At 47.6% G+C, this 12,944-nt stretch overlaps 1 pseudogene; it reads right to left on the bottom strand.

Annotated features, from left to right (window-relative positions):
- Positions 1-5,772: 5,772 nt before the first annotated feature.
- On the bottom strand, positions 5,773-7,231 carry LOC126960015 (keratin, type II cytoskeletal 8-like; annotated as a pseudogene).
- Between the last annotated feature and the right edge of the window lie 5,713 nt (positions 7,232-12,944).

Consider the following 12,944-nt stretch of genomic DNA (forward strand, 5'->3'; position numbering starts at 1 on the left):
GCACCTGCCCCTGCACCTGCCCCTGCACCTGGGGTGGGTCTGAGGGAAACAGCGTCACTAACTGTTGGACTGAAGTCACCACAGGAAGCTCAGCCTTCTTGGGCTAAATAAAATTCAGAAATGTCCAGGCTGGCTGTGACACCAGGCTCTTCAAGCCCTGACATAGGGGGTCTAGGGGGCTCTTACTGACTTCTGCTGCCCCACCTTCCTGGCCTCTAGGGGGCGCTGTTCCTCCAGCAGCCAAGAATCAGCCTGAACCAAGGGCAGCTGCCAGGTGACAGCTCAGAGCGGGGTGGGGATGGTAAAGACCATTCAGATAAAGGCTTGGGGAAGAACAATGGAAATTGTTCCAGGCAGTACCCAAACCTGGAAAACTCTTTTGGGGCACAGCTTGGGTATCTCCTGCCTTGATCCCAGTGCCATCTTTCTCCCCTGGCTCCAGGAGTTCTTCCTATTCGTCCAGATTTTCCAAATGCAGACCAAGAGGGATTGAGCTCTCCCCCACCCTGCCTGGCCCAGAAGTTCCATTTCCTACCTCCTTCTAGCAGGGGAGCAGGGGCCTTCTTTAGTGGCCCCCAGGATGGCCCTGTCTCAGAAAGACACAACCACGACATCTGTGTATAATAGACACCACCACACAGTAAGTAGTGGGAGGATGGGGTGCGGAAGGACTTTTATTTGTCCTTTAGGCCCTTAACCCGTGGCATGACTCTGATGGTTAAGGACAGTCTGGGACAAGTCCAGTGAAATCAGGGTAGGACAGTGAGGAGGTGAGTAGAATCCCATGGGGGTGTGAGTGCCTCTGAGGCAACCTAGAGCGGAGGTGGAAGGGGTGGCAGACCCTTAGGAAATAAGCATGACCCCCTGGCTGGGTAAGGGCATCCACTATGAGGGTAATAGTCACTCATTCATCCCACAACCGTTTTTGATGTCTGTATGTGCCAGGTACCATGCTAGTTGCAGGATATAATTGTGAACAAGTGATGTGTGGGTCTTAGTGTTGAAGAGCTGACATTGGAGGATATCAGAGACAAACAAGTAAGCAAATACAGCATTGTTAACTGCAGTAAGAATGAGGAGGACAGACACAGGCCCATATGGAGGGCTGGGTGGCTCCTGGCATCGGGGCCATATGTAGCTCGGCTTGGGATTCAGGGTCCTAACTCCAACTCTGGCAGGCTGGAGGAAGAGTCCCACATCCAGATGCAGTGGCACTTATGGGTCTGAAAGATATAAGCCCGGGTTTAGGGGCTGAGTGGTCCTGTATGCCAGGGGCCATGCCAGGCACTTCACCGTGTTAATGTGCTTCATCCAGAGAGGAAGCCGACCACCAGAAAGGCTTGTGAGATTGACTGCTGGATGCCTTCTTATTCTCCCCTTGGGTCAGGACTGACCCCCTGATGGGGTGAGGCTGAGGCTGGCCAGCAGGGAGGCCAAGCTGTTGGATCAGAGGAAGGCGATGTCAGACGCCAGCCCCTGTCACCCACCAGCTCTTCCCTTCCCACTGTCCCCGGCTGGCCCTGGCCCAGCCTCTACGGCATCCTCATCTTCCTCCCTGCCTCCAGCTCACCCTGCCCACGTATCCACTAGGGGCTGCCGTTGTTTCTCTGATTAGTTACTGTTTTGCTGCCAAATTAATGCTTCTAAACCATATTTTATAACAGCAGCCTTCATCTGCAGAGGATCTTTGAAAATACTTGGCTTGGCATTTAAAGTGGTTCAAAAATGTGGTCTTACTGAATTTTTACAGCTTTATTTCTCCTTTCAGAGGTGCATCCTGCATGTATATCAAACTGTGGGTGCTCATCCCTCCACCACACCTCTGCTCGGTTGTCTTTCTCTCCCTCAATCCCCCACCCCTAGCCCTCCTGCATCCCTCTGGGTAATGAAACAGCCCCTCATTCAGTCAGCCAGTCTTGCATTCAGCAGGCTCTGCAGGCTCCCACTCTGTGCCCGCCATTCCTGGGCAGCACTCGGAACCCCCCTGCTCTGACACCTCATCCACTTGTTTTGTGATCTTATTAATCTTCATTTATTAACTCCTGCATGAGACCTTATCCTTCTGTTCCTCTGAACTGTAATCCTTCAAGGGCAGAGGCTGCATCTTGCCCATTCCATGGCCTCATGGTTACCTGCCTGTGGCAGGGGTCAATAAATATGCCACATGACCTGGACAAACATGGGCTCTGGAAGGAAAGCACTGAATACTGGCCTGGGGGCTGGAACTCAGTCTCAGTTCTGCCACTTAAATGTTGGGTGGTCTCTGGAACATTACTATCTTTTTCTGGGCCCCAGGATCCCAGCTATAACATGCAGCTGCCATCCGTGTCCTGTTTACCTTACTAGGCTAAGGTGGGAGACTGTGCAGGTGCGGGCTGTTATTATAAGGGTTTTCCCTGTGGGTGGGGTGTGTACTGGAGTAGGGGGACATATTGTGTTTCTTGGTGCCTCTTGGCCATAAGACCTGAGCAAAACCAGCATGAAGCCCCTCCACAACCCTCAGATGCCAACCCAGGGGGTTAAGGCAGGGGGATGTGAGGCAATGGCCAGCAACCCCATGCACACCTGTTTATGTGAGTTGCAGATGAGTTACTCTTATGCTCCCAGGGCTTTCTCTCATTGTTGAGGAGGAACAGGAGCTCTTCTCCAGCCAGGTGAACGTGGCCTTGCTTGGCAAGCTTGCAGTCCTACATTCTGGTAGGTTCCAGGCTGCTTCCAGTAATTCAGGGAGGCTGGGGAGGGATGAGTTGGGACATTTTATTATTATGGACTATCTGAGTGGAAATGGATAGCTGAGCCCTCTGAGGACCCGCTGCATCATTACCCAGAGGGGAAACCAAGGCTCACACAGGAGAAGGGGCTTGTCCAAGGTCACTTCTGCAGTCTTGTCTCTAAGACAAGAATATGGATTTTGGAGACAGGGAGATTTGAATTCTGCCAGTTACTAGCTATAAGAGCTTGAGCAAATGTCAACCCCTGAGGCTTAGTTTCCGCAAATGTTAATGAGGAATCACAATTCTGATATTTTATTGCTATGAGGATTAGAGGAAATGATAGATGAAAAGCCTGCTCCTGAGAAGGACCTTCTTGTTTCTCAGGCAACAAAACTGCCAAAGGCTTTAGGAAAGAATCCTAGTGGGCCGTGGGTTGGGGGAACTCTGATTTCAAGGAAGTGAGTGGCTTGGGATCTGGCCCAGCCTTCCCGTCCTTTCCTTTCATCCATCTGCTCATTCATTCCACAGATGTGGATTGAGCATCCACTCAGGGCCAGATTCTGTCCTGGATGCTACTTTATCAAAGAGAACTAAGACCCAACTGCTCCCCACCTTAAATGCTCACAGTCCAGTGGAGAGAGAGAGAGAGAGACAAGGCAAAGAGACACTGTCAGAATAAAATTGCTGTTAGAGGTGTGTGCATGACACAGCGGGAACCCTGAGAAAGTGGAGCTCCTGAAGAGTCACGCTTCTTTTTTTTTTTTTTTTTTTTAACTGCAGAGCACTTTTTTATGGTTGAGACCTACCTTTCTGTATAATTTTATAACCTGCTATTTCTTCTTAATTTTTTTTTAGAAACTCACTATGCTGCCCAGGCTGGAGTGCAGTGGCTATTCACAGGTGCAGTCCCACTGATCAGCACGGGAGTTCTGACCTGCTCCATTTTGGATCTGGGCTGATTCACCCCTCCTTGGGCAACCTGGTGGTCCCCGGCTCCTGGGAGGTCACCTTATTGATATCAAACTTAGTGCAGACACCCAATCAGCACAGCACACTACAGCCCAGAACTCCTGAACTCAAGTGATCCTCCTGCCTCAGCCTCCCGAGTAGCTGGGACTACAGGCACACACCACATCCAGCTATTATTATTTTTAATTAACATGTAGTAATTGTACATATTTATGGGATACAGTGTGCTATTTCAATACATGTATATGATCCATAATGATCAAATCAGGGTAATTAGCATACCTATCACCTCAAACATTTATCATTTCTTTTTTTTTTTTTTGTGATGGAGTCTCATTCTGTCACCCAGGCTGGAGTGCAGTGGCACGATCTCAGCTCACTGTAACCTCTACCTCCAGGGCTCAAGTGATTCTCCTGCCTCAGCCTCCCAAGTGGCTGGAATTATAGGCACTCACCACCATGCCCAGTTAATTTTTTTATGTTTAGTAGAGACGGGGTTTCACCATGTTGGCCAGGCTGGTCTTGAACTCTTGAACTCAGTGATCTGCCTGCCTCAGCCTCCCAAAGTCCTGGGATTACAGGCATGAGCCACCACGTCCAGCCCATTTATCATTTCTTTGTGCTGGGAACATTTAAAATCCACTCTTCTAGCAATTTTTAAATATACATTAAATTGTTAATTATAGTCATCCTAGGGTATTATAGAATGCGAGAGCTTATTCCTCCTATCTAGTTGTGATTTTGTATCCTTTAACCTCTCACTATCCCCCACCCTTCCCAGGCTTTAGTAGCTGCTATTCTACTTTCTACTTCTATGAACTCAACTTTTTTAGCTCCCACATATGAGTGAGAACATGCGGTATTTTTCTTCCTGTCCTTGGCTTATTTCACTTAACATAATGTCCTCCATGCTCATCCATATTGCTGTGAATGTCAAGATTTCATTCTTTTTTCTGGCTGAATAGTATTCCACTGTGTATGTATACCAGATTTTCTTTATCCATTCATCCATTGATAGACACTTAGATTGATTTCATATCTTTGTTATTGTCAATAGTGCTGCAATAAACATGGGAGTGCAGATATCTCTTCAGTATACTGATTTCCTTTCCTTTGGGTGTATACCCTGTAGTGGGACTGTGGGATCACATGTTAGTTCTATTTTCAGATTTTTGAGGAAACTTTATACTGGTTTTCATAATGGCTGTATTAATTTACATTTCCATGAATAGCATATAAAACATCTCCTTTCTCCACATCCTCAGCCTTTGTTATATTTTGTCATTTTTATGGTAGTCATTCTAACTGGAATGGGATGATATCTCATCACCATTTTGATTTGCATTTTCCTGATGATTAGTGATGTCATACATTTTTTCATATACTTGTTGGCCATTTGTATGTCTTTGAGAGATGTCTATTCAGCTCATTTGCCCATTTTGAAATAAGATTTTTTTTTTTTGCTGTTGAGTTATTTGATTGAGTTCCTTGTGTATTCTTGATGTTAGTCTTTTGTCAGATGGATAGTTTGCAAATATTTTCTCCCATTCTGCAGGCTGTCTCTTCACTCTGTTGCTTGTCTCCTTTGCTGTACAGAAGCTTTTTAGTTTGATCTAATTCCATTTGTCTATTTTTTGCTTTTGTTGCCTGTGCATTTGAGGTCTCCATTAAATCTTTGCCCAGACCAATCCAATGTCCTGAAGTGTTTCCTATATGTTTTCTTCTAGTAGTTTTAGTTTTTTCTTTTCTTTTCTTTTTCTTTCTTTCCTTCCTTCCTTCCTTCCTTCCTTCCTTCCTTCCTTCCTTCCTTCCTTCCTTCCTTCCTTCCTTTCTTTTTCTTTCTTTCTTTCTTTCTTTCTTTCTTTCTTTCTTTCTTTCTTTCTTTCTTTCTTTCTTTCTTTCTTTCTTTTTGCATAGCTAGCTGAGGTTTTCTTTTGGAAAAAAAGATCAAATTGCTTTGTAGCTGGAGGCATCGCCAAGGGGGAGTACCCCAGCCAGTTAAGTCTCCCACCACAGGTGGGCTTTGGCTCCCCCACAGGCTCTGGGGCAGCCACAGGAGGGATAGGTTGGGCGGGGCTGCCATGGTCGTTCACTTGGGCAGGATGTCAGAGGACTTGGACACCAGCTTCCCATCGCAGGTCTCCATCTTCTTCACAACCATGGCGCTGGTGGAGCTGGTGTGGCTGAAGGAGCTGGAGCCCCAGCCAGATCCAAAGCTGGAGCCCAGGCCATAAGCTGAGGCTGGGGCTTGTGATGCCCTTGTAGCCTGAGCTCAGCCCATTGGCATAGCCACTGGTGGTCTTCGTATGGATACTCATGTTCTGCATCCCAGATGCCAGCCGGCTCTCCTCGCCCTCCAGCAGCTTCCTGTAAGTGGCGATCTCCATGTCCAGGGCCAGCTTGACGTTCATCAGCTCCTGGTACTCAGGCAGCTGCTGTGCCATGTCCTGCTTGGCCCACTGCAGGGCAGCCTCTGGCTCGGACAGCTTGGCATTGGCGTCCTTAACGGCCAGCTCCCTGTGCTGCTTGGCATCTGCGATGGCAGCCTCCAGGGAAGCCCTCTGGCCTTTGAGGCCCTCAATCTCAGCCTGGAGCCAGCTGATGTTCTGGTTCATCTCCGAGATCTCAGTCTTTGTGTGCTGCAGGTCATCCCCATGCTTCCCAGCCAGCATCTGCAGCTCCTCATCCTTGATCTGGTGCATGCTGTCAACCTCAGCCCTGCTGCGGTTGGTGATCTCCTCGTACTGTGCCTTGACCTCAGCTATGATGCTGTCCATGTCCAGGGAGCGGCTGTTGTCCATGGACAGCGCCACAGACCTGTCCGAGATCTAGGACTGCAGCTCCTGGATCTCCTATTCATACAGCTGCCTGAAGAAGTTGATCTCATCAGTCAGTGCTTCCAGGCCAGACTCCAGCTCTACCTTGTTTATGTAAGCTTCAACCACATCCTTCTTGATGAGGACAAATTCATTCTCCATCTCTGTACGCTTATTGATCTCATCCTCGTACTTGTTCTTGAAGTCCTCCACCAGCCCCTGATTGTTGCCAAGCCCTGCCAACAGCTTCAGCGTCTCCTGGCCCAGAGTATCCAGCTGCTGCCAAAGGTTGTTGATGTAGCTCTTGAACGTGTTGTCCACGTTGCTCCGAGCTGTATTGTGCTGCTGCAGGAGGCTCCACCTGGTCTCCAGCATCTTGTTCTGCTGCTCCAGGAACTGTACCTTATCGATGAAGGAGGCAAACTTTATGTTGAGGCTCTTGATCTGCTCCTTCCCCTGGGTGTGCGTGGTCTGGATGTTGGGGTCCACCTCCAGGTTAAGGGGGCTCAGCAGGCTCTGGCTGACCGTGACAGCAGTAATGCCTCCCATACCACTGGCCCCGCCACAGCCTCCGCCCAGGACACCCTGGAAGCTGCTGCTGCCCACTCAGGAGAAGCTCGAGGAGCTGATGTGGGCACTGGGCCCACTCGTGTAGGAGCAGCTGCTGAAGGCCTGGGGGTCAGAGATGGATGCCTTATAGGGCTTCTAGGTCACCCTGATGGACATGGTGAAGGCAGGCAGGCTGAACCAGGCAGGGATTCAAGAAGGAGCAGAGAAACTGCTTCTAGTTCCCTTCTAGTAGTTTTCTAGTTTGGGGTCTTACATTTAAGTTTTTCATCAATTTGGATTTAATTTTTTAATGATGACAGATAAAGATCTAGTTTCATTTTTCTGCATATAGATATCCAGTTTTCCCCACACCCATTTATTAAAGAGACTGTCCTTTCCCCCAAAGGACATTATTGGCACCGTCGTGGAAAATCAGTTGACTATAAATACGTGGATTTATTTCTGGGTTGTCTATTCGGTTCCGTTGGTCTATGTGTCTGTTTTTATGCCAGTACCATGCGGTTTTGGTTATTATAGCTTTTTTTAGTACATTTTGAAGTCCATTTTTTTAGTACATTTAAAGCTGGAAGTGTGATGCCTCCAGCTTTATCATTTTTGCTTAGGATTTATGTGGCTATTCAGTCTTTGTTAACCTGCTTTTTTTGTTGTTATAGATAGGGTCTCTGTAGCCTCCACCGCCCCTGCCTGCCACACTGTCCCCCCACCACCGCCGCCCTGGGCTTAAGTGATCCACCCACCTCAACTTCCCAAGTAGCTGCGTCTACAGGCACGCCACCACACAGGGTTGATTTTTGTATTTTTTTGTAGAGACTGGGTGTTCCATGTTGTCCAGGCTGGTCTCGAACTCCTGGGCTCAAGCAATAAGCCTGCCTCAGCCCCCTAAATTGCTGGGATTACAGGTGTGAGCCATCACACCCAGCCTAACCTGCTATTTTTATTTGGTATTATATAATAAACATTTGCCCTATAATATTATAAAACTCTTGGTAAACATTTTCAATGTCTGAGATGTATTTTCTGCAATGCAATGCCATAGTTTTTAGGTTTTTGGTTTTTGTTGTTTTTTTTTTTTTTTTTTTGAGGGGTGGTGGTCTCGTTCTATCACCCAGGCTGGAATGCAGTGGTGTGATCATGGCTCACTGCAGCCTTGACCTTCTGGGCTCAAGTGATCCTCCTACCTCAGCCTCTCAAGTAGCTGGAATCACAGGTGTGCAACAACACATCCAGCTAATTTTTTGATTTTTTTTTTTTTTTTTGAGACAAGGTCTTGCTACATTGGCCGGGCTGGTCTCAAACTCCTGGGCTGAAGTGGTCTGCCTGCATCAGCCTCTCAAAGTGCTGGGATTACAGGTGGAAGAAGTAGTCTTGGACATTTAGGTTGTTTTCAGGATTTTTCTTTGACAAATAATACTGTTACAAATATCTTTATACAGAATTGTTTCCCATGATTCTTATTTCCTTGGGGTAGATTTTTTAGTCATGGAAATTCTGGACACAGCGTCTGAACATTTAAAAATCTCTCAATAATCCCGTGATACTTATGGCCTGAGTGACTTCCTGAGATGGGTTTCTGGTGTCTCCAGTCGCAGTTATGGCCTCGTCCTTGCATCTGTGTGGAGATATGGGAGTTACAGAAGAAGAGAAGGTGGGCATGGAATGTTTTGAATCACATGGCTCTGGGGTTCTTACTAATCACATGGCTGTGGCCACATGGCCTCATCCTCCTGAGATTCATTTCCTCGTCTGTGTGATTGAGGTGATAATACTACCCTCAAGCAGTTTTGTGAGGACCAAGGCCAGTGAATGCGCAGCACACGGCTCAGGGCCGGGCACACAGAAGAGCACAGCAATTGTTTATCACGATAGCATGGCATCTCCTTGGTTGGGACTGGTATAAACGTTTGGTCTCTGGAAGTTGATGCTGCAGAGTGAGACCAACCAACCCAGGCATGTGTGTCCCTACATTGACCTAGCCAGGGCCCCCAGGATCCCTTCAGACAGATGGGCAGAAAGCAAAAACCAACACCAAGGTCCGAGACCAGAGAAGGTGAGCAAAGGGCTCTGAGGGCAGAACAGAGTGGGGAAGTGAGTGTCAGGCTGCCTGGGAGAGGAAAAAACGGGGACTGGGAAGAAGTGGGAGGGAGAGAGCTTGGTTGCGGGGAGGAGGAGTGGACAGGAAAGGTCAAGATCAGAGGATGAAGTCCAAAGGGAAAGGTTGGTTCAGTACCAGGACATAAGGTAAATCCAGTTACTAGGTGGCCAGAGGAATAGGCAGGAATGGATCCCAGGAAGTTCTGACACCCAATGCCTGATTCTATGACTAGCTCACTGTGTGACCCTGAACAAGAACCTCACCCTTACTGTGCACTGGTTTACTCATTTGCAGAAGTTCCTGGGTGTCCTTCCGTCTTGGACAACTTCTGGCCTGGCAGTGTCCTGAAGAGATTGATGATCCTCCATCTGGCCCTCCGCATAAGTTTAAAAATCTAGCAGCATAGTTCCTCTGCAGGAGACAGGAGACAAGTGTTGGTATAACCGAGTGTCTTGGAGCAATGGGAAGCCTTTTCCGGAGGATTATTGGAAGAAAATCCAGGGGAAGGGGGCTTGCTTAAAGAGAGTGACCACAGCCAGAGCAGAACAGGGTGTGGGTGAGAGGGGTGCAGAGGGGAGGGGGTGGGGTGGGAGGGGAGGTGGGGGTTGGACAGAGGGATCACGGGTGAGAGGAGTGCAGAGGTGGGAGGTGCCCAGTGGTGAGCCCCAAGGCAGGGCGAGAATTGTCCTGGGCTCCCTGCCATTCACACTGTCCCTTAATGAAGATTAGAAAATGTCGCCTGCTTTGGCTGATGAAGTCTCATGTTTATATCACTTGACTAGAAGAATAAGGTCTCATTTTCAGACTTCATTCGTTCCCTTGGCTGGATACCCTTGTGTTTCAGGCTGGGTTCTGCAGAAGCAGAAACACTGAGACAGAATTTGGGGCACATGATGTTTATTAGCAGTCAACAGCTGTGAAAGGAGGGGGAAGCAGGCTTGGGCAGAGGGAAGTTGACCTGTGCTGCAGCTCAGCAAAGTCTCAGCTAAACCAGCAGTGTTCATCAAAGCTGTCCAGCATCAGGTCTAAGTGGATGGGCCTCTATACTCCTGCCACCATCAGTCACCAGACGTGGGCTACCCCTGAAATGGCATAGCCTGAGGTGAGCTGGCCCTCAGCAGTGGTGGCAGGCTCTGCAGGAACCGAAAGCTGAGACTGTCTGATGGCCTCTCTCCCTGCAGCTGAGCAGCAGGTCCTTCCTTGAAGGGGGAATCTGGGCTGCACATCTCCATGTCTGTCACACTTTAAGCAGTGAACCACCCTCTCAATTGTACATGGCAGAGAGACAAACTTTAGAGAATACAAACATATGCTTTGGACAGATGCTTTGATAAATGTGGATAGGGAAAATAAAACAAGTCATTGTGTTTGTATTAAAGGAGTCCCAATTAGGAGAGTCAGATTCTCTGAGTCCATTGCTTCCTGATATTCTGGCCTGGCAGTTTTAAAATGTCTGGCTTGTCACATCTCACCACTTCCCTCCCCTCATGCTGTGCTAGCTCCTGGGCCTGGTAATATGCTTTCTGCTGCATGAAGGTGCTGCGTCATTCTTTCGTTCTGTTTAAAGCAAAGAGCATTGTTTCCCTTCTTTTCCTATTTCTGTGGGATTTGGCCATGAGGCCTTGAAGTCAGGAGTAGGAGGTAACCCGAAAGACATGGTACCTGAATCCTCAAGAGGAGGATGCATCTGGCTTCAAGGCCTTCAGTGCCCTGCTAGTGCTCTTAGCTTGAAGTCCAATTCCTCAGCCTGGGATGAAGTGCCTGATGAGCTGGGCTGCTTCTTCCCAGCCTGGCACAGAATGGGGGCTCAGTGAGTAAGAATGAGGAAAAATACCGGGCACAGTTGCTCACACCTGTAATCCCAGGACTTTGGGAGGCCAAGGCAGGTGGGTCACCTGAGGTCCGGAGTTTGAGACCAGCCTGACCAACACAGAGAAACCCCGTCTCTACTAAAAATTTAAAATTAGCCGGGCATGGTAGTATATTACATGCCTATAGTCCCAACTACTCCGGAGGCTGAGGCAGGAGAATCGTGTGAACCCAGGAGGTAGAGATTGCGGTGAGCCAAGATCGCACCATTGCACTCCAGCCTGGGCAACAAGAATGAAACTGTCTCAAAAAAAAAAAAAAAAAAAAAAGGAAAAATGCTTATTTCTGTTAATATGATAATAATAAAAGGACACATGTTTCTCTAGGCTCCACCAAACCATAGGTACTCATAGCGGCTCAGTACCAGCGATAAGCTAAAGTTGCTTGGCTCATCTGTTCATACAAAACCTCAAGTGTCGGTCAGGCGCAGTGGCTCACACCTGTAATCCCAGCACGTTGGGAGGCCGAGGCAGGTGGATCACTTGAGGTCAGGATTTCAAGGCCAGCCTGGCCACCATGGTGAAACCCCATCTCTACCAAAAATACAAAAATTTGCTGGGCGTGGTGGCGGGTGACTGTAGTCCCAGTTACTCAGGAGGCTGAGGCAGGACAATCACTTGATCCTGGGATGCAGAGGTTGCAGTGAGCTGAGATCGCGCCACTGCATTCTAGCCTGGGCGACACAGTAAGACTCCATCTCAAACAAACAAAACAAACCAAAAAAATCCTCAACCGTCTCCTCAAGGTCTACTCCAAACAATTTCTAGGAAATAAGAGGTAAAGAATAATGAGTTAAGAGCCAGAGTTCTGGACTCACCACTGAAAGGAACCAGGGATCCTTGGAGAAAAGTTGATTTGAGAACGAGGGGCAGGTAACTTACAAGATGAGCCTGAAAACTTGTGCCAGAAAGTAAAGAAGTGCTCAGTAAATGATGGGGCCATAACAGAAGGAAAGAGAACCCACCCTAAGGGGCTCGCAATGGTCAAATCTGGGATAATTTGAGCATCATAATAAATAATAATAGTAGCAGATTATAACTCATTGGATGACATAGAACTTACCAAACCCACACTAATATAATTAAATGGATAAATAATTGGGAGAAGGGAAAATTCTTTCTTATGGTATAATAAATGTAGATGGAATGATGGAGTTGGAGAATCACCAATGGATGCCAAAACCAGTGAGCGAAGATGCAAAGAGAAACGTGATCTATGTATTTACATAGTCTCAAAGGATTTCCCCACAAGATTCTTACAGATGACTAAGGGAAAAACAGTAACTTTAAGGTGGAGAAAACTGGTGGACACTACCTTAATCAAGTGATCAGAGTTAACAACACCAATAGTGGGACAAATTGACATCACGTGCCTCGTGTTATGATGCACTGAGAAAGATGCAGCATCACATATGTGGTATCTTTTGCCAAAAACACATCATCTGAGTCTAATCATGAGGAAAGCACTTGACACAAACCCAAATTGAGAGGCTTTCTATAAAACAACTGGCCTGCAATCTTCCAAAGTGTCAAGGTCACGAAAGTCAAGGAAAGACTGGAGAACTGTCGCAGAATTAAGGAGACCAAGAGAAAAAAACACAAACTTTTAAAGGACATTACAATTAATGAAATTGAATTTGAATATGGAATGCAAATCAGAAAATAGCATTATATTGATGTTAAATTTCTTCTTCTTTTTTTTTTTTTTTTGAGTCAGGGTCTCACTCTGTCACTCAGGCTGGAGTGCAGTGGCATGATCAAGGCTCACTGCAGCTTCCACCTCCCCAAGTCAAGCAATCCTCCCACTTCAGCCTCCCGAGTAGCTGGGACTTCAGGTGCATGCCACCATGCCTGGCTAATTGCTTGTAGAGATAGGATTTTGCCATGTTGCCCAGGCTGGTCTCGAACTCCTGAG

The sequence above is a fragment of the Macaca thibetana genome, chromosome 7 (assembly GCF_024542745.1).
Source record: "Macaca thibetana thibetana isolate TM-01 chromosome 7, ASM2454274v1, whole genome shotgun sequence".
Lineage (NCBI taxonomy): Eukaryota > Metazoa > Chordata > Mammalia > Primates > Cercopithecidae > Macaca > Macaca thibetana.